Here is a 23,107-nt window from a genome sequence, read left to right as displayed (position 1 = left end):
TACACTCAGATCATTATTTCAAAAAATTTAAAACGAATCAGAGACATCGCCTATAATGTGTGTAAAACGACAGTCAAGACTACATTGACGATAAATCTGTGCCAAAGCGTCCGACCAAAGCTCTTTAAAAATCCGATATTTGGATAACCACAATGCAATATACTGTTTGTTCCGACCAAATTAATTATAAAACTGAATTACTGGTCATCACATAAACTATGTACCATGATAGAAAATCTCGACGGGAGAGCTAACATCCACTGCTTCATTCCCCCCTTTTAAAAGCCATTGCTACGAAATTTACTATTTATATTATGCTTGTGTGCTGATCTGCTTGAACAAATATATATGTTTTATGGTGTGTCTATTCTGTCTACGCTACGCTGGTATGAGAAATTGGTTGGTATGTATAAGCGCACCCCTAAGGCTATGCCATTCCAATTAATCACACAGAACATATATATGACCCATTAATCACAGCCTATGTACTGATTTTGGTACCAAAAATTTCATATGGGAATAAATGAGTGCCGCACGGACATTGGCGTGTTTTCATTATATTTTTTTTTATTATTACTACATGAGAGGATAGTGGTTCTAGAATAATATGTTTGATGTTTTAGTTCTCTGGAAATTTGAGAATGGTTTCATAAAAAAAAAATATTTCGATAGAGATCAGAAAGGCTTGCAATTTTTCTGAGCTACAGACAGAATCAATTTTACTTTAGTCACATTAATGTTGTGTTAATATGGCAATAAATAAATGCTTTACAGGAAATGAATTTCCCAATAATGTAGTAGTCGTCACCGACGCCAGGATCTCAAAAAATTTGGAGAAAATGTCGAATCTTCCGATTTTTGGCACCCTGAAAATTTTCAGCGCCGTCAGATTCGACAGTTTTGAAAGTTTTCCTTAACAAACTTCAATTCACAAAAGCCGTGTAGCCGATTTCGCCATGCAATTTTTAATCTACGAACGCTCCACCACCACAACCGACCAACATGGTCTGGATGGAAACTACTTCCAACTTCTTTTTTATTTCTATTATGCGGATGAGGTTAGAAGAACAAAGAAGCTTTATGAACTATATGTGCATGATCAACAGCTTCAAGTATTTTCCACCACTGCTCTCTTGAGAGTTTTCGTTCACTTGAGTTTCAACGGAATCCCATGAGAAAATGTATTGTAGCAAAAACGTATTCAAGACGCACAAAGCGAATGAAACTTTCAATGTTTCTATGGCACTAAACTACGAAAAGTTCATCGATGCTGGAAAAGTTGAAGGGGTTCAGAATTTGTAAATCCGTGTAAATCATTTAATCATTTTTGTATGACAGTGTATCGATTTGTTTATGATTTACTGAAGTGAGCAGCCTCGAAAGGGTGTCCAACAGGAAAAAAAAGTTCTTGGAGCTAGTGGAAAAGGTGGTATGACTTGAACAATAAAACTTTTGTGCTTGTTACTTCGTACATACTAAGGCTTGACACTCACATTTCAGCAAGGCCTACAATTGTGAAAGATTTTCGTGAATGATCATGAATTTTCTAGAATTTTCACGATTTTCAGTAATAGTAAAATTTAGCGACATTTTTTTCATAGACACTGCAATTGAGAGTCTTAAATTGAAAGTGGTCCTTTCCGTTTCACGTATATCTTCAGTCTGCCTAAGTTTTCCATTTTTACGATAAGGTCGCATCCTCATTCTTCTCTGTCACTGCCAGACACATACGATTGAAAATGAATACGGATTTTGACGGGTAATTAAGCGCTCGTAAGTGTTGTAGTCGAAAAATTGACACGGTCCCGAGGACATCACAAGTTTTTTCTTTTTAAAATACGCCTAAGTTTATCCAAACCTATTATTTACTTCAATTACATTACACACCGTAATCATATCTCCATAACATAAACCGAAGAGCTTTTCTCACCTTTATGTCAAGTACATTAAAGTACAGTCAACCAACATTAATGCTCGGCACTCATAACATTGTTTCTTCTTTTGCGACAGAAAAGTGATTACAGAACTACCTTCTATAGTATTTTATGTTCCACACATAAAGTCGGCATATTATGTATATGTATAAATGATGCAAGGGTAAAACATTTTATGGCAGATTCAGCCCGTTATAATACGTACAATATCCAACCAGATCTGTATTAGCGATAGGACTTCCACATACTCTACTTCATTTCATGTGTGTCTATCCCTTAGCTCACGCACCCTTGTGGTCGATGTGTATAACATTAATGTGTTTTCGTTTTAATGCGATATTCACATATAAATATACATAGAAAGGTACTTTATATATTGGTACAATTTTGATATATACGTACGTACGTAACATCTCGCATTATATGTTAGAATACACTGAGAAAAGCTGACGATGTAGCCGTCATATGATAGGGGGCAACAGATATGGCCAAGTACTAAGATGCTGTGGAAAGAGCTTGTGGGTATCCTACAAGGGAATCCTCACTTTGCTGAAATGAAGCCTACAGTCGGATCTTAAAATGTTTTTGATAATTTATTTATTTAATCGTATACAGCCCCTAAGTGGGTATATATTTCAGCTATGTTTATTTTGCTTGGGAAGAACGGACACTTTCAATTAAGGAGACATCCCAGGGACATCCATAAAATAACGCAAATCTACTTTGGAAACTCGTTTAAAAAACGGAATTTTCTTTGGTTAAATTGAAAAATAAGCTGAAAAAACCCACCCTAATGGCACAGCGGTCTGAAAATTCAGAAAACAGAAGAAGTACACTGAAAATATTATAATTAATAAGAATCGAAACTCAGAATAATAAACCCTGCGTTAGGGTAATCTTGTAGAAGCTGCAATTATGTTAGACTTTTGCCTGACGTTTCAAGAGTCCTTTCTATATTGTGGAGGAACGATTTTATGAGAACTGATGAATGCAAACTATTTGTCGGAAAATCGGGAAATAATTGGAAAATTTTGGAAAATGTTTTCTCAAAAATGGTCCTTAGATTGAACAGATGCACGTGAAAATGTGTGTACCTTTTGAATACCCATATAAAAACATGAACATTAGAATATAAACGACAATCTAGCGAAAGTTAGGTCCATCATTTGGCTCAAGTCGAAAGCGAGTCTTGAATTTTGCAGTTCGGATCGGAAAATTTGTTTGTCAAAATTTGTTCAACTTTACCTGGAACAATTACGAGTCTAATGGTTGCCAAGTTTTAAGTTTTTGTCACTTTACATTTTTTTTAACCAAAATATCATGTGTCACAGAAGTTGGCAGCTCGCGAAGTGATCTATATCCAATCAAAAATTCAATGAAAGCTTATGTAACGTGAACATCTTCCTTTACACGCTATGCGTTCCTCAAACATAATGAATTGCAAATTATGTTCTCCAAATTGTTACTCTTAAACCAAATTTACATAAGATATATGTCTCTTGATGGCGAATATGTAGGCTGCGTTGTAAATCCACTCGTTCGATACATAAAATAGATGTCAAAGGTATATTATTTAGGCGCTTACGACTTTTTTGAGTGTAACAACAACATAATATAATCGCATATCTCTCTATATATATACGTACGCGTACGTACGTACACACATCTAGTCTGTGCATAAAATATAATACTCTACACCATTCCATTACGACATAAGATGTGTTCATATGAAACGTTTTCCATCTTTATTCTCACAAAACCGGCCTATATATTCCATGAATATAGCACGACGTGTGTTCTCTTGTGTTCCTCTCGGGGTAAGGGCTTCATAATATGGTGCGTTGTGCCATATTATTGTTATTATTTTAGGTTTTACAGTCGACTTCGTGTGTAAACTTTGACATGATGAAGTGTGGTTTTATGTGCCAAACATTTATTTAAATTTGTATACCCCCGAAAAGCCATATTTAAACAGATTTTAAGGAAAATTAAAGACACATTTATAAGCTTTCAGATTACATTCGTATAAACGAAGGTATTACCTTACAGCAGCGGTAATAAAGATTTTTTTTGCTTCTGTTTATTTTCTGTATAATTTTTTTTGTTCCTTTTTTCTGAAGAGTGTGAAACTTTTATATGTTTATATTGTACAGACGAGTGCTAACTATACGACTGGCGATAATAAATTTTCTTTTTTTTTGGTTCTTGAAATATTTTCTCTTTTTTTATTTTATTTTTTTCTTCCTCTGCATCATTGTTATAACTACCCGCGTTGTTTGCTTGACTTATAGCGTTACGTATAGACGGGAGAATATATGTATATACGCATAGAAAAATGTGTGCGTGTGGAAATATTTCCTGCACGCATTTTTGTGATTTAGTTTTATTGTTTGGTTTGTTTATTTTTATTTACTTTTCGTTTTTATTTGAGTTTTTTTTCCTGCCTCTTCCTAATTTTTGGTAACGATGCGAGCCCTTTTTTTATATTATATGATTGAATCATGATAGAATTACACTACACGTTTTGATTGTTCGGTATAAATATTATTATGACAAAGCACTTTGCTGGAACACGTTTGATTGATATTAAAGATTTATTTGAACTGGACTTGTTAAATTGGATGTGTCTACCTTATATTTTTCTCGCCCCGTCTCGTCGCCTCGCACCAATATATTACATAATTAATTTTGAAGGTAAATACACCGAAACACAGACGAGGACGGGAGTAGGAGAAGAACAAAAAAGAGTGAGAACGACAAAGAGAAACAAAAATATCAGATTCAAAGTGGAAGGGGAACAGCGGAGAAAAAAAAAGCTTTTTGAGACTATTAATCAGAATAACAAAATCTAGCACGTATAAATATTTGACTTTTAAAAGAAAATCGTGCTTTTCTTTCTATTTTTGAATAAATCAATGAAAAATCGTGCTTCCGCTTTAAATATAAGAAAAAGTGAATGGGTGTATATAAAATGCACTTTGTCTGTTTTGGGATATTAGGTATCTATCCTCTGTGTACTGGGAAATACTATATACTATCCACTAACTGAATAATAATTTTCCGTTGTGAGAGGCAATATGTATATGTATATTGCAGTCTGTGAACACAAACATTTCAAGCTTTATTTTGATTATGAACATACAAACATCATCGAACGTCATGCACATAGAAATTAATTATTTTCGGTCACGAAATGTTGTTGCCTTAAAAAAAATAACTACAAAAAGAAGCGAAAGATGATAACGTTTTTAGTTAATTCAAATTTTCCATTTCAGCCAAATCCACCCATTTTTCATAAATAGAAATTTTTAAGCCGTTCAAACAGCTTTCCGTTGAATTCTTTGTCACAAAAACGATTGGGTTTCACGTTTCATTGTCACGTTTAGATGGAACATCGGGGATCATTTCTGTGAAAATGTTTTCCAATATTTTCCTAAATTTTTCAACATTTTCTCGATTTTCCCTTCATTTTTAAATATATTTTTTAGCAGAATCTAGCAAGTTGAAAATTCAAGAAAGTACAGGAAAATGTTTTCCAAAATCTGAACATAACAACCGTGCAGTTTATTGCCGAACGTAAAGCCTGTAACAATTTTTTAAATTATCATTTGCATTCCAACTTTCTTTTCAATTTATCGAATCTATTAAATTCCCGTCAAAATAAAAATGTCGCAGCAGGGACACGTGATTCAACTATTGCATTACGTATAGCGCAATTAAGAAAGCTCGTTCAAAGTCATACTCTGTGAAATAATAAGCATAGGCAAGGGCTCCGAAAAGGCGAAGTTTCATTTTTCCCTTTGTTCGGTTCAATTTCTTGTATTCATTTATCTCTTAAATAAAAAAGAAAACGTGACATCAGATTGGTGATGAAGGCTTATTTTAAAGAAGCAGAAACGCGGTACTTTGTACCCGGATAACATGAACATTTTGATGCAAAATACTTTATTTCCTGTCTCATGCGAAAGTTAACCACTACATGGCAGTTTGCCCCCAGCGGAAATGATCCATTACATGAAGAATATTTTTGTATCAATTTACGTGAAAATTTGTGATAATCAACTAAAATTCGCAATCTCCCAACTATTTCACCGCTATACACAGATCAAATCAACGCATTGTTACATTGTCATGTCGTTAACCAAAACAGCGCGATCAAAAAAAATTCCAAGAATTAAATAGGGGAAAATTGACAGATTTCTTAAGAAAGTGTCAATTGGTTGAATCTATGTTTCCTTTCTTGTTTACTAAACATTCGATGTGTTTTAAACCTTTTACTAAAAGGGTAGCACATATCATGCTAAAACAATCATATCTTTTACTTCTTTTGTCTAATATTCTTTTACTTCGATTGTTTAGCTAAAGATGTTCATCTATTATTGACGTCATTGTCGAATAAACGGATGGATTGCCATTTCTAAAAGTTTAACAACATTTAATCTAAACATTTTGATTGATTCAAAATATAACTGTACGACAAACACACACAAACTGGCACACACGTTGATCACGATCGACTATTACCCGCATATATACATGTTGTTTGATTGTACCCCGTAAAAGTCTGCATGATTAATTACATTTCGTTCTGTGTCTGTAATCGCAATTTGAAAAAAATAAAATTTAATTTTTTGAAATGTCCCTTTTTTTGGTATATAAACGATTGAAATAACGGTTGGCAACTGAATGCCAACTGAATTGATGTTCGAAAAAGCAAAACTTTTTTTTGTATTTTACTACAACGTAACGTACGTTGAAGATAATATATTCATCCCCACATCCCATCCATCACAATCATAAGCGTTCCTGGAATTAGCAATTTTTTTTTTTCGAAAAAAAAGAGTCAAATCTATGTTTCATAGCAACAATAATAAAAAAAAATTTGGCGACAATTTCACAATGCAAAAATGTAAAATAAAAAAGTTAAAATAGAACAAAAAAAAACTCCATCAAAACTAACTGCATTTATCTTTATTTTTAAATGACTGCACTCTTGCAAAGCCATAAATACTCATAATAAAAATGTTTGAACGTAAATTCGAAACAAACTTGCATAAAATATTTTCGTAATAACCCAAAGTCCAAACGTTGAATGCGCTACAATATGAGTAAATTCATGCAATTGTCTGTATGGGGGAGAATAGAATGGAGACCATGGGATGATGAGGTGGATGAAGAAGCAAACGAATACAGGCTGGCCTCTCCTCCCCATTACTTCCATGTATATAGATATATCCATATGACATGCCGTGTTAAAAAAAATCGTTGAAAGTTTTCAGTTTTTCTATTGATTTTATTGATGTAACTTAATTCTTGGCATGACAATAAGTTTACGTAACATAAAAAAGGCAAAGTTTCATAATAAACGTTACGGGCTGCAATAGCTACAACTCAACTCCGGCAAAGTGTTAGCTAATATAGGGTTTTGGCTTTTGTTGGATCATAATACCGTCAATTCTTGTTATAACCAGAAAAATATTGAATTCCATTGTTTTTAACCACTCCACCATTTCCATCTGTACATATTTGTCGTGCTGTGAATATATTTACAATTGTTATGAGGGTGAGACAGACAAAAATGAAATTCTTTATTGTTTTATCAATCGCTTGAATATATTATAAACAAAGTGCATGAACATGACACAAGTGAGGTGATTTAATTCAATTTCCATTAAAAAAGCATCGATTCGATCGCGGTTTCGATTTTTCATTTTATTTATTTAGGTTATGAAGATGTCATTGATTGTGATATAAGCGCCAGTGGCACACCGACTGGTTATTCGAATACTCTAAGATATATTTGCACACTTTGCAGAAGAATCGTGCTGGTGATTATTTGCTTTTGCGAGTCAGTGAATAATAACCGAAAGGTAAATCACACTTGGGATTAAATGGGATAAATTGTGATTAAATTGTATTATTTGGGAGTTGAATGAAAAGTGATTTACTACTTGATAATAACGAATGGAGCGACGCTTTTTCAAAGTCTCAATTGACTCGATGGAAGCGATGATCTACGGTCAATGTAGTCGTATATCGAAAAAAAAGAGTTGTTAATATAAATGAAGTACAAACACCCTAAAAGAATAAGTTTCTCGCTTTTAAAGTTCTCGTTCTCAGTATGCTTTACGGTACCTAGTAGAATCCTTTCATTTTCTTGATGGTGAGTCCAAGCGATATTTTTTATTGATATTATGTTGCTGTTTGAAGGTCAACATCATTGCGTTCACACCATATTCAGAAAGTGGGACATTTTAGTCAATAACAGATGACAACGATAAGCGATGACGTAGTGTTGAAACGAATTGAAGTAATAGATTTTGTATAATACATATCCAACGATATTTTAAACAAAATTAGTAACAAAAATGATTACATCGTGACAATCTTGTAAAAGATTACAGCGAAATTTCCCCTAACTAAATCGAAATACTCCGTCAACAAACACGAACTCGAATAGAAATATCTGAAAATACGCTTAACTTCGCAAGCTAAAGGCAATTTCTGTTGAAGATGTCAATTCAGACCAATTTCGAGATAAGAAGACGTTATGAACTCACCCATTAAAGAAAAAATTTCCAGAAAATATTCAACGTCAACGTATCTATTATATGTTTGTACAGTAACATGTACAATGTTACCATACATGGAATTTTGTCTCATCGCATACGTCAACGAATCAATAAAATTTGTTACACTTTGCCATAAAATCGAAAATACTTCTTACACATCAAAACACATAATAGAGCATACATATATGGATGGATGGATGTGGAGATAGAGGTATAGAGCATTTACAGACAAAACGTCTGTAGTCATAAAATACCATTGACCCTCTTTTTAAAAGAAAGGAAACGATAAGTACCGATCAAACAGTCACATGAAGTTTCTACTTTTTTTTGTTGGAGTCCACCAAAAGGGATACACAAAACCTTTTACGGTCTCGCACCATCGAAATGTTTCGTGTGTTTGGAATTATTCGACATAAATACAAAAGAAGTAAGTTTTTATGTGTGGCCCCATGTTATATTGTGTGTATTTTAGTACGTCTATCTAGCAGAGCAAAAAAAAAGACTCCTCCACCAAATAGCATAGCACACATCACAAGGAGAGAGAGGAAAAAAAATTGTCATTGTATGCTTTAGTAGGATGATGCGGTGTAGGATTATGTGGTAGTTCGGGTTCGGGAGGGTGTTCTGAAGGGGATAAACAAACGCATGGAATAACTAACCAATCAAATATTGTGATTGTGACAAATTTTTTTCGGTTCGATTTTCTAGTTTTTTATTCAGAAAACGTACGATTTTGTGTAGCTAAACTGGATAAAGTTTTTTGTTCACGTATTTGATCTTGAACAAATAAGATTTCCGTAGTTTTTAGTGGAGTTTTTTTCCCATTAGATAGAACAAAAGAAGTTGAAAGAATGAGTCGTTTTTTTTCTCGTGCTGGGTGGCATTGATTTACAAACAACAGAAGAAGAAGAAAAAAAAGTTGTTTGGTAAGTCAAGAGTTAAATAAATTAAATTAAATGATAAATAATTCACTGCAGAGATAATTGTTGATTTGCTATAATTTAATATTTAAAAACGGATCAAAAGGTGAATATTTACACAATGGGGGAGAGCTATTCTTTCCACTTATACGAACAGCGAGGAGAAACTTTTTTTTCCCATTTTATTTTAAATAAAAATCTTTTTAACAATCGTCGGTAACAAAACTTTGCTTTAAAAATTCATCGTTTTTTTTTTCTTCCTTTTCTTCGTTGCTCTCTTTTTCTGTGTTTGCGATATAACTTTCTAATTTATTTATTTTAATTTGAAATTCATTCCTTATATACCCCCGATTAAATAAGAATTTGTATTTATCTGGTATTAGTAAAAAAAAAACTTTTTTATTATTTCACGAATGTTAATAATACACAAAAGAGATATATAGCTGGATTGCCATACAGCATCGCTAAATTTTTCGATATCAATGTTTTAGCAGCGCTCCTGGCTGCGCTATTTCTGATTCGATGAACTATAAAGCAATTACGGGATGCACTTTCAGATGAAGTGATATTATCTATTCCTAGCTCTATTCCCGTTTTGCATCACAGATTGGTAAATTTAACTATTGAAATTTACCAAAATTTACCGAAGATTTACCGACTTTATGTTTTGATAAATTTAGTATATATTCGGTAAATTTCGGTAAATTTTTGGTAAATTTCGGTACATTTCTGTAAATTTGGTAAATAAATTTACCAATAATAGTCCCTGCCGTATCAACTCTACCAACATTGCAATAAATAGGCGATTTTTTGCGTCAGACAATAGGGAATGTGTCGTGCTCTAGATAGAAAACCGCTTGCCAAAGTTCTGAGCAAATTGATATATTTTGAACAAAAGCACAAGAAAATCTGAAAAAAAACGAAACCTTTCATAAAGCGTGAGGATATCAAAAGTTTTCTTGGGACTAGCACTCGCATACTCTGAGATTTATTGCAATTTTTATTCTGAAAGCCGCTAAAAAACGCCCAGCGATCAATAAAGTGTTGAAAAAAAACAACTGGGAGATTGATCGTATCAACCGATTAAAATGACCATGGTTGATCAGAATTTAAAAGAAATGACCTATTGGCCGCCCAAATAGGTATCGGGTCTACTTTCAGGCCACAAAAGTTCGTTCTTTATTCGATCGCTTTACACATACTTGAGATTTTTAGTGCGACATTACTTCTTGCTTTTTCAGTTAGCGCTAGTCACGCTAAAGTACGCGGATGTTTAGCTGTGTGATAGAATGTGCTCTGTAAAATTGCAGTCTCTACGAGATTATGTTTACAAAAATATATTTTACGACAGCATTAAAAGAATCGTAAAACGTCCATTTTATTACAGCAGCAGATTCTAATAACTTTTTCTCATATACAACGTTATAGTGTATGGATCCCTTTTCATACCGTACACAGTGTGTTGTTACGTGTGTGTTGTATAGTATATCTACTAGAGAGACCTATAAACTTCACTCTCTGTGTATACATAATAATATGCATGTTCTTTCACGATACGTTTGGAAGAAAGCTTTAACTTCAATTTAAAAATAATTCTTTTTTTAAGGCACTAACAAGGGTTGAAAGAAGCCAAATGCCAAAGAAAGCCATATTAATAAAATGAATGGAGATTTTTATACAAAATAGGAAATGGTAGAAAAGGTTCAACTTGCTACACATTTTATGTGGACAGCAAATAGTTATTTCGTCAAATTTAAATAACTTTTCTCGATAATCACCCAGACCCAAAAGTTAGGATTTTAACAGTTTAGGATCTAAACAACATTGCGAAAAGTTCGTACACGTTTTCTATTTACGTCGACCACGAAATGGTACGGTATGTTCGATGGGAATATTTATTTGTCGAGTCGGTAAACTTCATCCTCATATGTAGATTTCCTCAAATGAATGATTCACAAAGCCGCTGCATCTATTGAATGAGCACGCCGCTACAACTCGCAAGCGGTTGTAGTTAGCTCTGGTTTCGTTTGTCAATAATCTTTCTCTGGCTAAACAGAATTCATTAGATTTTTACCTCGATATTTTCCAGTTATTTGCACAAACTATTTATTCGCGTTTGATGGGTAAATTGAGTGAACAGTGAATTTTATGGGTAAAGAACGTGTTCATTGAAAAAAAAATATATTTCAAGTAGCACTGGGATACACGTTTTTGGCGATGAATTTCTCTTTAGTGAGACGCCTACCACACTTTTTGATTCCGGAGATTATGGTAAATTCAAAATATTCCCTTTCATTATGTACCATTAAGTCGTTTGTTACTGAATCTTTTCATTGATTATTTTGAAAAGTTATAATGCGAAGTAATAAGACACGCCGACTGTACCGTTTTTAGCTACTAACAGAATGATAGCTGGTTTCTATTGAAGAGGATCAGTTGATTTGCATTTTCGATAGAATCATAGAAACCAGAAACCAGTTGAGATCATAATGTCCCTTTTGTTGGGCGGCAAAGTCGTTTATTATCTGTTCAGAATCAAATTGTGGAGCAGATTTTATTCACAACGTCAAAAGACTGCAAAGAACTTCACGAAATATATCGTGGGCTATTCGAATCAATTTTAATCAATTTGCAATGAAAAACGTTGCGATTGGCAATATGAGCGATGAAATAGTAGATTACATTGGATGCTACGAAAGTAATTCATTACATGAGGTAACCCTTTTGTGATAATAGCAAACTCTCAAAAGTATGTTTCTTGAGAAAAAAGCGTCAGTAACTGGTAGAGCTTTTATACTAGCCGAAGGCGAGGCATATAACTACACCTGTCGAAAAGACAGTTACTGAGCAAGTTGCTCAAAAAACACACGAGTGAGTTTGCAAGTGTCACAAAGTTGTTTCCGAATTAATAAATTACGTCGCATTAGTAAAATGAACAGGAAATATTCCTTATGTAATAGATCATTTTCGCAGGCGGCACACTGCTATGTAATGGTCAACTTTCATCTGCAATAAAATATTTTATTTTCAATTAATTTTTCTTTTTTTGCAATTTTGACAAACCTCGAAGGCGGAATTAATCAATTTTTTGTTTTATTAATTGAATTTTATGCTTTGATAGCATTACATAATGGAGACTTTAATGTCAACATTTCATTGATAAAAAGATCGACCAAGAGCTCCCCGAAAATAATATTTCGAATTTCCCAATGTTACTCCCCTCTTAACTCCATCGAATGTCGTATCATAATCCTGATTAGATTGAAATTCCTTTCGCTGGATTTCAATCGAAATTCTCGCAGAGAAAATACAAAAATGAAGTTTACCAAAAATGCCACAAAGCGTTTATTGAACGACGAAAGTGTCGACAGTTGAAAACGAAAGTAGGTGTTCGCTATTATCCCCTAATAAAGATTCCATTTCCAATTAATTTCGGATCCGACGTGTACGTAATATAATATTTAATCCATCTGTAACGCACATACATTCAATTTTGCTAAATCTAAACACAATTCAAGAACGGAATTTCGGGTTAAATGGTAACGTCCAACTGCTAAAATATCGCTGGTGCTGGGGCTGAGGAAATCCCAGCTAGTCATAAGCGATTAAATTTCCAATACAAATTTTCGCATAAACAAATCTACAAGTATGTAAACAACGCAATGTTATACCGGATCAGCCACACGCGAGCGAGCATTTAATATTTTGCTAATTAATTAAATTTTGATGAATATTAAATCAGACAACTGTTATACACTTACGCATCTAAACAATGCGGAATTTTTGGAGCTAATTCAGTGAGGCCCCATTACATGTAAATTTAATGTGAGATAACACTTGACTGCCGGAAAGACGAAGAAAAAAAGCTTTAATATTACATTTATACAAGCATGCGTTACCATTCATAACATACAGCCAACCAAGTTGATGGAGGTTAATCATTAATAATTTTTTTTTCATTAAACACCAACAAACAATGCAAATTTATTATCGTTTTTCCTCGTGTGCCTTGTACAGGGTTATTATGTTACAACAAAAAAATGGTAATCTCCAATCCCAATTAGTCAGGGCCATTTGAGATATTATTGTTACCTGCCAGGGTTGTGAATGCCGAAGTTTTGTTCACAGTACAGCCTATCTCTGGTAAACTCTTCCCCTAAATGATAAAATGATAAATCCAAGAGAATTTATCCTACTGTAGAATTCCTATTGGAAAATCCTTTCACCACTGAAGTAGTAGAAATAATCAGATACTGGGTGTTAAACATCGAGCGCAAACAGATTTACAAAGCTGGCCCCGATACACTTAATGCAGTTCCTTCTTTTGTTCGCAAATAAAACATTAAACAAAGAAAACCAGGAAGAACAGTCATAAGATGTTCAACGTTTACAAACACGCACGTAGCGTACAGTAAACAATCAAAACACAAGTTTATGATGTGCAGCTTGGAATGTTTGATAAAGAAAGTGTGTTTTGTGCTACATACTGGTTAATTCAATTTGATGAAAATACTGAACATCTCAACAATGAGAAGTAGCCAGAAATATTGGTTCGATAAAACTGGTCATTTTTTCCAATTATACTTGAGTCGGACTTTTCGGCTTGCTGATTCATTAGGCTAACGTTTCGGTTAGCGAGTATTTATTATTAAAAACTCCTACGCCTGCACCCTGACTACGTGTTCGCTGTTCAGAAAGAAATTGTATATTTTCTGTTAGACTCTCAGCTCCGTGAAAGAGATTACATTTTGGCAAACCAATTTAACTTAGTTGTTTTAATATTCGATCTTTTTTTCATTCGAAAAGAATCTTCCCCATCGTTTCTATCCAAATAAACAACCTAATAATAGTACTCCTGTTTGTTTTCCTTTTAAATCCCTGTAAATATTTCGGATTATTTCGGTATTAATATTATAGGTACCTAGGTCTATAAATTGTTTTTCTGTTTAAAATATAAAATAATTTCTTATGCGAGTATAATACAACATAATCGATGGTATTGTTTGTCTGTGTGCTATTTTCCAGATTTATGTTTCATAGATAGTAAAGTACACACAAAAATTGTGTTTTCGTTTATAATAATTTCAGTTTTCAGTATCGAGGGAAGTAACACCTATGCATTTGTTGTGGGAACCAGAACGATTTTTTTCTTCAAAGAATCATTCAGAAGGCCTTCCGCCTTCTTCTCGATCTTAGTTCCAATGGCTGAAATGATCCTCATTTTCACTGTGGAAATTGAATTATAATTAAAGAATTCTATTTGTTCATTGACCTTTCTGTCAATTTATATCACAATCCATTCTTAACCGCATTTTGTGTAGTTAACCGCCTGTGTAGTTAACTCTCGAAACCTCGAAGATCAGCAGTTGAAAATGTATAACTGAAAAATAAAATGCTGAACCCACAAGCTAGTTTAAAAAACTAAAATCGAAGTTTAGAAGAATATTGGATGATCCGTTCCGGCCTATTATTCCCAATTTTTTTGAAAGAGTTCTTGGGAAAATTTTAAAGAAATTTATCCTTAAAAATTCCTAAATTCTTAAAAAAATTTAAATTTAAGAATTTTTAGGAAATTTAAGAATTTCTAGGAATTTTTAAGAAATTTAGAAGAATTTAAATTTCTAATTTAGAATAATATGCACTGGTATGCTGTCATGTCATACAACGAGCGCTTTAGTAATTTTTTTTCTTCAAATTTTCGGATGACAGAAAAGACTGATTTTAATTTGGCTCCTCAATACATAAAGAAAGAATTTTCCTAAAGAAAAGCCATGTCCAAGTGAACACCTCGAATATCAGGTGTATTTCAGTCAGACTTTGACGGCGCTGATAAATTGAACTCTCAGGAATTTTAGCATCGAAGTTTTTCGAACACTGACTCGAACTCAGACCGCCACTGAGTCCCGAGGTCGAAACAGCGTCTTTGCTTCTTTGTTTTCACTTCACATGATCCGTGTGGCGAAGGGAAGAGCTTTCTTGCTCTGTTGGTTCTTAAATTTGTAGATATTTTTCCTTTGAATTTGTAAACATTTTGCCTTAAAGTTTGCATTCTTCGAATTTGTAGACGTTTTCCTCTGAATTTGTAAACATGTTACCTTTAAATTTGTAGACATTTTACCTGTGAATTCTTGTATGCCTGTTTTTTTTTAAAAGGTTTTGACTGTGATTTCTTTAGAGTTTATTCGTAGGCATTGCAGCTTAAGTTGCTTACGTTTATAGGCATTTCAGCTTCTTAAATTTATAGGCATTTCAGCCACTTTTAATACCTCTTGGTAGGCAGTTCAGCTTTTTAGTTTGTTTTTTTCAAATTTTTTCAAGTCTTTTCAAGAATCTTTTCGACGTTTTTAGTGTAATAGCCTCGCGCTGTGGGTGAGCTCTACTGTTGCATTTAGTCCTTCAGCGATCGAACAAAATTTCTATTGGTATTTAGTCTCGAATACACTTATAGCATTTCTTCGAACCTATAGCAGACATTTACCAATAGGTCGTAAATTGTTGTTGGTTTTGGTTTATTTCACCCGGTGACGGTGTTTCTACATTGAAACGAACTTTTGCTTAGCACAAAACTCATATATTCGAAATATAAATTTAAAATAAAAAGCCACAATTTAAATTGTTAATTTATTTTTTTGCGTTTAATTTGTACGATAATTTTTGTGCAAATTAAATATATTCAAACGAATGGTTAAATAACGTTCCATGCACGGCGGTTTACCGCAAATAACTTTTTTCCTATTTAAAACAGTTTCGTTCGTCTCATCACTTAGTCCTGAATTGTTACCAAATATTCGAAATAATAGACAAATTTGCTTTCTATATTTTGCAAATTAAGCAATGTGGAAAGTTTTGTTAAAGTTTTTGCAGTGACATTCGAATAACAGCCTATAGATGGAATTTAAATTTTTTTTAAATGTAGGGGCGTACAGTGAATGAGATAGCATTTTGTATGATAGAAATCCTAATGTTCCTAGCTTAAGATCGGAAAACAATCAGAAAAAAAGCTTTGACTATTCGTTACTCACATTTCAAAATGGTAAAAGCCGCTACCGTTCCTTTGAAGCTTTCTGTCGGAATGTTCTTAATTTATTGTAAGAAAACTTCTTCCGTGAAGTCGACAGACTTAAACTGAAGCGAAATTTTGGAAGATGATGTAACCTAATTATGTTTTAAAATCTGCGATCATCCCAATCATCCGCACTACCTGATTTTAAAAGGCTTGATATAGGCCGGATAAACCATTGGTTTGGCGCAGAATTTGCGACAATATAGCGAATAGTTTTTTTTTTCAAAGATTTTGAAGCACTACTAGCCAAATGTAATTATTTTGAATGAACAATTCATAAATGGGATGGGTTAAAGAGTTCATTACACCCAGAATAAGAGCGCCATGTACAAAAATGTTGATAGAAAAACCTCAATTTGAAAATGGTTACAAAAGTTGTCAACTATATACTATAACATCATGAACATCATTTTTATACGGTGTATTGACATGATAAAAAAGGCGAAATATCTTTAACAAGAAATCCACACTGGAAACTATAAATCATTCTCACGTAATAATATCGAATAAAATATAGCCACATACTCACATCATATTTCCTCTTACCCATTCTCTTCTCTTCCCATCCAACGTTATATGTACGAACTTTCCCAATTTTCACCCATTACCGCATGTCTCAGTAATATGCTAACATATTTTGTGAAAAAATGTTTTTTTTTTGAAAGGCAACCCTTCCTGAGTTTTCCTACTTACACCGAACTTATATGGCAATCTTCATGTATGGCACATATACCCACACACATATTACAGAAAAGGAGGAAATAAAAAGAAAATTTAAATTGTGCCCCATATAGAAACTATTAAACCCACCACAAAAGCAAAGGAAAAAGCACAAAATTCAAAACACGTTTATTCACACTATATATATTACACGTACCCACCCGAAAAAAATGTGTGCATTCGCCCACTTTGTTGAACCACAAGAGATATTAAGGTTGCCGCTATCACCATTATTGCTACATTTATTTAAAAAAAAAACGAAAGAAAGAAAAAAAGCAGGAGAAAATAGAAAAATGTGAATGAACTTCATTTAACCCAAAATGTCTGGTTGGGAAAATATATTGCAAAGTTTTCTTTTTATTGTTTGCTTTTGAAACAATTAAAATTTATTTAAAGCGCTTTTCGGAGGTTTTTCCTACAGTCTGTGCGATCGTGATGTAATATAATTTGGTGGGATGAGGAGTGGTTTTTTCTATTCGGATATATCCAACAAATTGTATATGGAAGTTTGTACTACTGCTAGTTTTTTTTTTGTTCTGTTCTGCTCGTTTTTATGTTATGCGGATAAGCGAAAAAAGATGGTTTTAACAGGCTTCAATTTTTGTTCTGTTTTTTTTTCGGTTTTCTCCGTAGTGTTTTATTCACGTGAGTGCGGAAAGTTTTTTTTTCTCTTTTTTTTTGACATAATTGAGTGTGAACACGAAAGATTCATTGTTGCAATTAAAATAATTAAATAATTAGAGAAGTCAGTGATACTATAAATTTCCATAAAATACGAAAAAAATATTTTGTTAGAATAGCGTGAGATGAATTTTACAAATGTTTCGTGTTCAATGTTCGGGCATCCATTTCGTTCTTTAGTTGTTGTTTTTTACCGTATGCTATCATTGAACCGAATCAACCAATTGTTCCAGTAATGAAACCGTGAGGTGGTTTCGTTTAAACATGTTTTTTTGCAGTTATCAAAAGCAAAATTCATAGCAAATGAAAGACAGTGAAATACACAGATAAGTTTGGGATTAAAATTTTAGGTCCGCGTGGGGTGTGGGATTACTTGCAACGGTTCGAAATAAACTTCGACTGAATTCAGAAAGCAATGGATCAATACAAAGATTCTCGAATAGTGTGCTGAAGGTTCAGGGATCAAATCTCGTCAAATGCATTAAACATTTTTCACGGAACATTCAACACATAGTAGATGTCGACACTTCCAAAAATTTTAATCTTACCAGTTCAAAATACCAGTTTAATTCCCGAAGGATTAAATTTTAATTCTAAAAACGATTCGGTCGCGTACTTTTAATCTCTAAAAGATTTAAATCTAATCCATATCTCGTCAATCGTAGTCGTAAGTGGCAAAGCATTTTCCGAAAGAAACTATTCCGCAAAGATGTTTAATCGATTTCAGAAACTGCGACTCTAAAGAGTGTTTATACATGTCAAGAACACAAAGGGAATACGAGGCGTAGCCGAGTGCGTAGAACGAAGTGTTTGAAACATGAAAAGTACGGATTACGATGCATGTAGCATGTAAATATTATGTTTCAAGCACTACTTTCGACGCCCTCAACATGTAATAGTTATTTACGTATCGATTGAGTAGGCCGAAAGAGTTACATATTAAGTTTTGTATTCTTGCTAAGAGGACCGAAAGTAAAGAAATGTCAATTCAAGGGGCGAAAGCGAAAGCTTTCGCCCCGCGAATTGATAGCTTTACTTTCGGTCCTCTTAGCAAGCATACAAAATCCATTACATAACTCGGGATAAAAATTAAAAATGTCGTTTTTGTGTGTTTATTGACCTCGGCTTCGCCCCGGATCAACAAAATCCACACAAAACTTTAATTTTCATCTTTTTATCCCTAGTCATGTGAAGTACTATTACATCAGGTCGGCGGTTTGTTTCTTTAATTAAAACGTTTGCCGTTTCGCTTTTCAAAAATTTGGCAGTAATAGGGAAAAAGTCGATGACCAAATTCTAAATGATTAGAATGTTCAACCACTGAAATCATGTCGCTTTACACAAAAAAAATAACAAAAAACTAGCAATGAAGAGCTTTTATCCGATGAAATAGTTCCGGAAATCTTTTATCTCGTAAAAGTTTTGTAAAACTATTTCGACATTAAAAATAAATTTGCATGTATACGATGAGGAATGCATAATTTAATAAAGATCACTGCCTCAGCATTAAATGACTCGCAAGATCAAATCATGGATGAAATAAAAGCTCGGAAAAGTGCTACTATTATATACGTAGCTCCAGGAGCGATTGTAATTTGAATCATGAATGAGGAGAGAATAAAACTGTAGCTAACGCATTAATTTCCTAGCAAAGGTGTAAGAAGATTAAAAGTTAATTCTCCTTGCATCCGTCTCTTTAGGATTAAGCGCGCTTTATCCAATAAAATTTTACTTCACGTGGAAGGAACTTAACGAATAACCAAATAAACACTGACTAACGTTTTATGGTTGGCAAATGCCATCTGTTATTGACAGCGTCGACCAGAATATGCACTGCATATATTCGTAGTAAAATGTTAAAATGAATGAGATAATAGATTTTGTAACAATCTCTATAAAATGTTTATATCAAAAGGAGTAATAGATTCTGGTACAATACTATGACTTCCATCTATAAAATCTTAAATGTAAACTTTCTTAACTTGCAGTCACGTGCGCGTTTGTATGAAAAAAAGTTACTGGACAGTTCTGGAAAAGAATTTATCTAGTATAATGAAAAATTAATTACGCTCTAATTCGCCACTATAATGGCACGCACAAGTAAGGCAGATAAACCGAGTTATAGTTGCTAAGTGTTGCAACAAAAGAAAAGTTCCCGTATTTTTTTTTCTTTCTGTGCAGCTGAGATATTTTAATAATTATTCAACAATTTACTTAAAATGTTCAGTTTTGTATAAACTCCGAGGTAATTAAAATAAACCTCCAACATAAACTGGAAACTATTTAAAAAGTATAACAATAATTTATGGCTGTCGGAATATACAATAATAATGTTCCGTGCAGGGATCGTAAACATATAATTATGTTTTGAAAGCTCTTCTGCGAAAAAAAAAGAATTAAAAGCAAAAAAAAATGCAGACACACACACACAGTGAACGAGGAAAAGAGAATTACATGCATTAACACAAAGGAAGGAAAGGAAGGACGAAAAATGAAAATGATTTAAAAAAAATAGTCTGATGGTTTAGTGTAAAACTGTGGAAGCACTCACGGTCATTTAATTCAACATTGATAGTATAGGGTTGGAAACTTATGAGAACCAAGGCTTAACTCGATTTATCCACTGTTATTCTGTCATACACAGATATTTACATGCATTCAGTTACCTATATGACATGGACATGGACATGTGTAATTGTATGTGGAGACATGCATGTTTCCATATAATATCGAAATGACCTCTCAGCATTGTATCCACATAAGTAGTGTAGTCACAAAATGTGAACAGATCCTGTAAAATTACGATTTCTGACAGGTTACGATTTCTGTTTAATTGCGATTCATGTTATCATTACGAGCGTCTCGTGCAGAATCGCAACAACACGTAAAAATGTCCAAAATTTTTTATTTTGCAAGATAATGACTAATCGAAACAAACAACTTACGACTTAAATACCGAATTCGATTTCTACTTTTATGAACACTGGCTGCACTGATAGCGTCAGCAAAAAAGTTGTTCGATAGTTTTAAAATTTGTGAGTCTAAAAAGTGCAGAAAAACTTGGTTAGACTTTCAAGAAAATCTGCAATTTATTCGTTATTAGCAAAGAGGTCAGACCGTAGCATAAGCAGCAGAAGCAAGAGGAAGATGAGGAAGAAGAAAAAACCAGCCACCGAAAATTAGCTACGCTACAACTCTTCATTTATAGCGTACAGATTTCTGTGAATTCTCCTGGAAAAGTTTTTATTCAAACGCAATCTTATGGGAGCCACAATTCCATTTCACCATTATATGCCATGTACTACAACTAAAATACGAGCAGCACATAAGCGTATAAGTAATAAAAAAACATAAAAGGTTTTTCATCATAACCTTGCTCCGAGGAAATCTAAATCATGTGACAAAAGTTTTCTTTAGAGAAAAAGGGTTTTTTCCCGACTCTCTTCTCCGTCGTATTTTTAACTATAAATTTCAAGGATTAATTTTACGAGCATAATGGAGGGTTTGTTTTTACATGAAGTTAGGTGTACAGACAGATTAGCTCTTTTATTTTCAACTTTTATTTGCTAAAGAATTATTTTTGCATATGAAATATGCTTTAAGTGCTTTCGAGGATTTATTGTTCAATTCGGTGTCAGATTAGACGTTCCAATTTTTTTTTTCTGTGTTATTAACTGTTTAAACAAATTCTTTTTCATTCCAATTGTTGACACTAAATTTTTTCTCGCTCCATTCCAAACCAATAACGTTTTGTCCCTAATGCCACCCCTAATAAATGCCGTTTACGAATGGTTCGCCTATAGAATATTAAACGGATATTGGAGAATATAATATCAGTAGAAGAACCCGTTTCATTCAGCATCAATTTTTCAATTAACTGAAGCGGAACGTACAGAGCTAAGGTTTTGTGGAGCGATTTGAGTGTAGTGTCACAACATCACGACAAAAATATAAAGCAGATCAAAATAACGATTCAAATAACGGTCGTCGTGGTGTTAGTTTCGAATCGTTTAGGTTTGTTGACCTAAGAATATCCGCAAAATCGTCAAAAAGGTTTTTCGAACTAATTGAAATTTTCTTGGCCGAAGTTGGTCATTTTTTAATTTAAACAACGTTAAGGCCCGTCATAGGGAAATGACAGGACAGTTTCCCGAAAATGTATGGAAAATTTTATCACAAAACTTCACCGAAAAAAATCATAGAAACTCACCTCTTATGCTTTCTATTGTATTCGGGCATACTCTCTTTAGGTCGCCAAGGCATATTTGAACACTAAACACTTTTTACTCGATGCAAAAACCAAAAGTTTTTTTTTGTTTTGTTGCGACAAAAACACAGAAAATATTTCGACACAACTGTAACACTCCGCCATTATAAGTACTAGAATGAATGTTTGCAAGTTTGCTGTGTTCACTTCGGCGGTAAAATATCTTTATTCAAAAAGAGGTGAATTTTTTCGGTGATATTTTTTGGTAAAATTTGTCATACATTTTCGGGAAACTGTCCTGTCATTTCCCTATGACGGGCCTTAACCTAAGTTATGAATTACATTTTATTTCAAGTAGCTTGCAGCGCTAAATTGTTTTAGGTATACCTCAAATGTATGATATGTGTGCGTTAAATTCTTAACAGTGACTCAAGGATATTTCGAACGAAAGGGAGCGATTAGATTTGGATTGGCATAGCTATTACACTAAGATGGAAAATATTTTTAGAGCAAGGGGGACTCACACATAACACTAAATTCGCAAAATTCTATTAATTCCATCAATATGCTCAGTGAGCATTGCTCACTGAATCTATTACTTCTTTTGATTGAAGTAACGTCTCGTATTTGATACAAAATAGTTTACTTCGCTTGTTTTAAGGTACGTACATTCGGCTATATTAGAAGACACAAGCGATAGTTCCTCATTTATCTTTGTCGTCCTAGTCGTCCTTGTCGTCAACAGATGACGTGATATTACGTTGAAGATTACGGCTTTAAATTTTACTATTGTTCCTGTGTGTGGTATGAAAGAATCTGTTCATAAAAACATGGTAGAATGATCTGTGGTGTCAATTATGTCCCATTTAAGTTACCATTTAATACCAACGACTCTAACAATTCAAAAAATTCCATTCAATTACATTTTAAATGCAATAATTCTAGTACCGCGTACCATCCACTCGAAATCAATTCAGTTTATAATAAATTCTGAGTTAATATTTTCCTTT

The 23,107-nt window shown here is 33.4% G+C and overlaps 1 protein-coding gene across 9 annotated transcripts in view; it reads left to right on the top strand.

The window, feature by feature from the left end:
• The window catches only part of LOC119069735 (nucleolysin TIAR), a 524,443-nt gene that overhangs the window by 336,573 nt on the left and 164,763 nt on the right, over window positions 1-23,107 (top strand). The gene's annotated exons all lie outside the window — the stretch shown is intronic.

Source organism: Bradysia coprophila (genome assembly GCF_014529535.1).
Source record: "Bradysia coprophila strain Holo2 chromosome X unlocalized genomic scaffold, BU_Bcop_v1 contig_39, whole genome shotgun sequence".
NCBI lineage: Eukaryota > Metazoa > Arthropoda > Insecta > Diptera > Sciaridae > Bradysia > Bradysia coprophila.
This window is presented reverse-complemented; position numbering and strand designations above follow the sequence as displayed.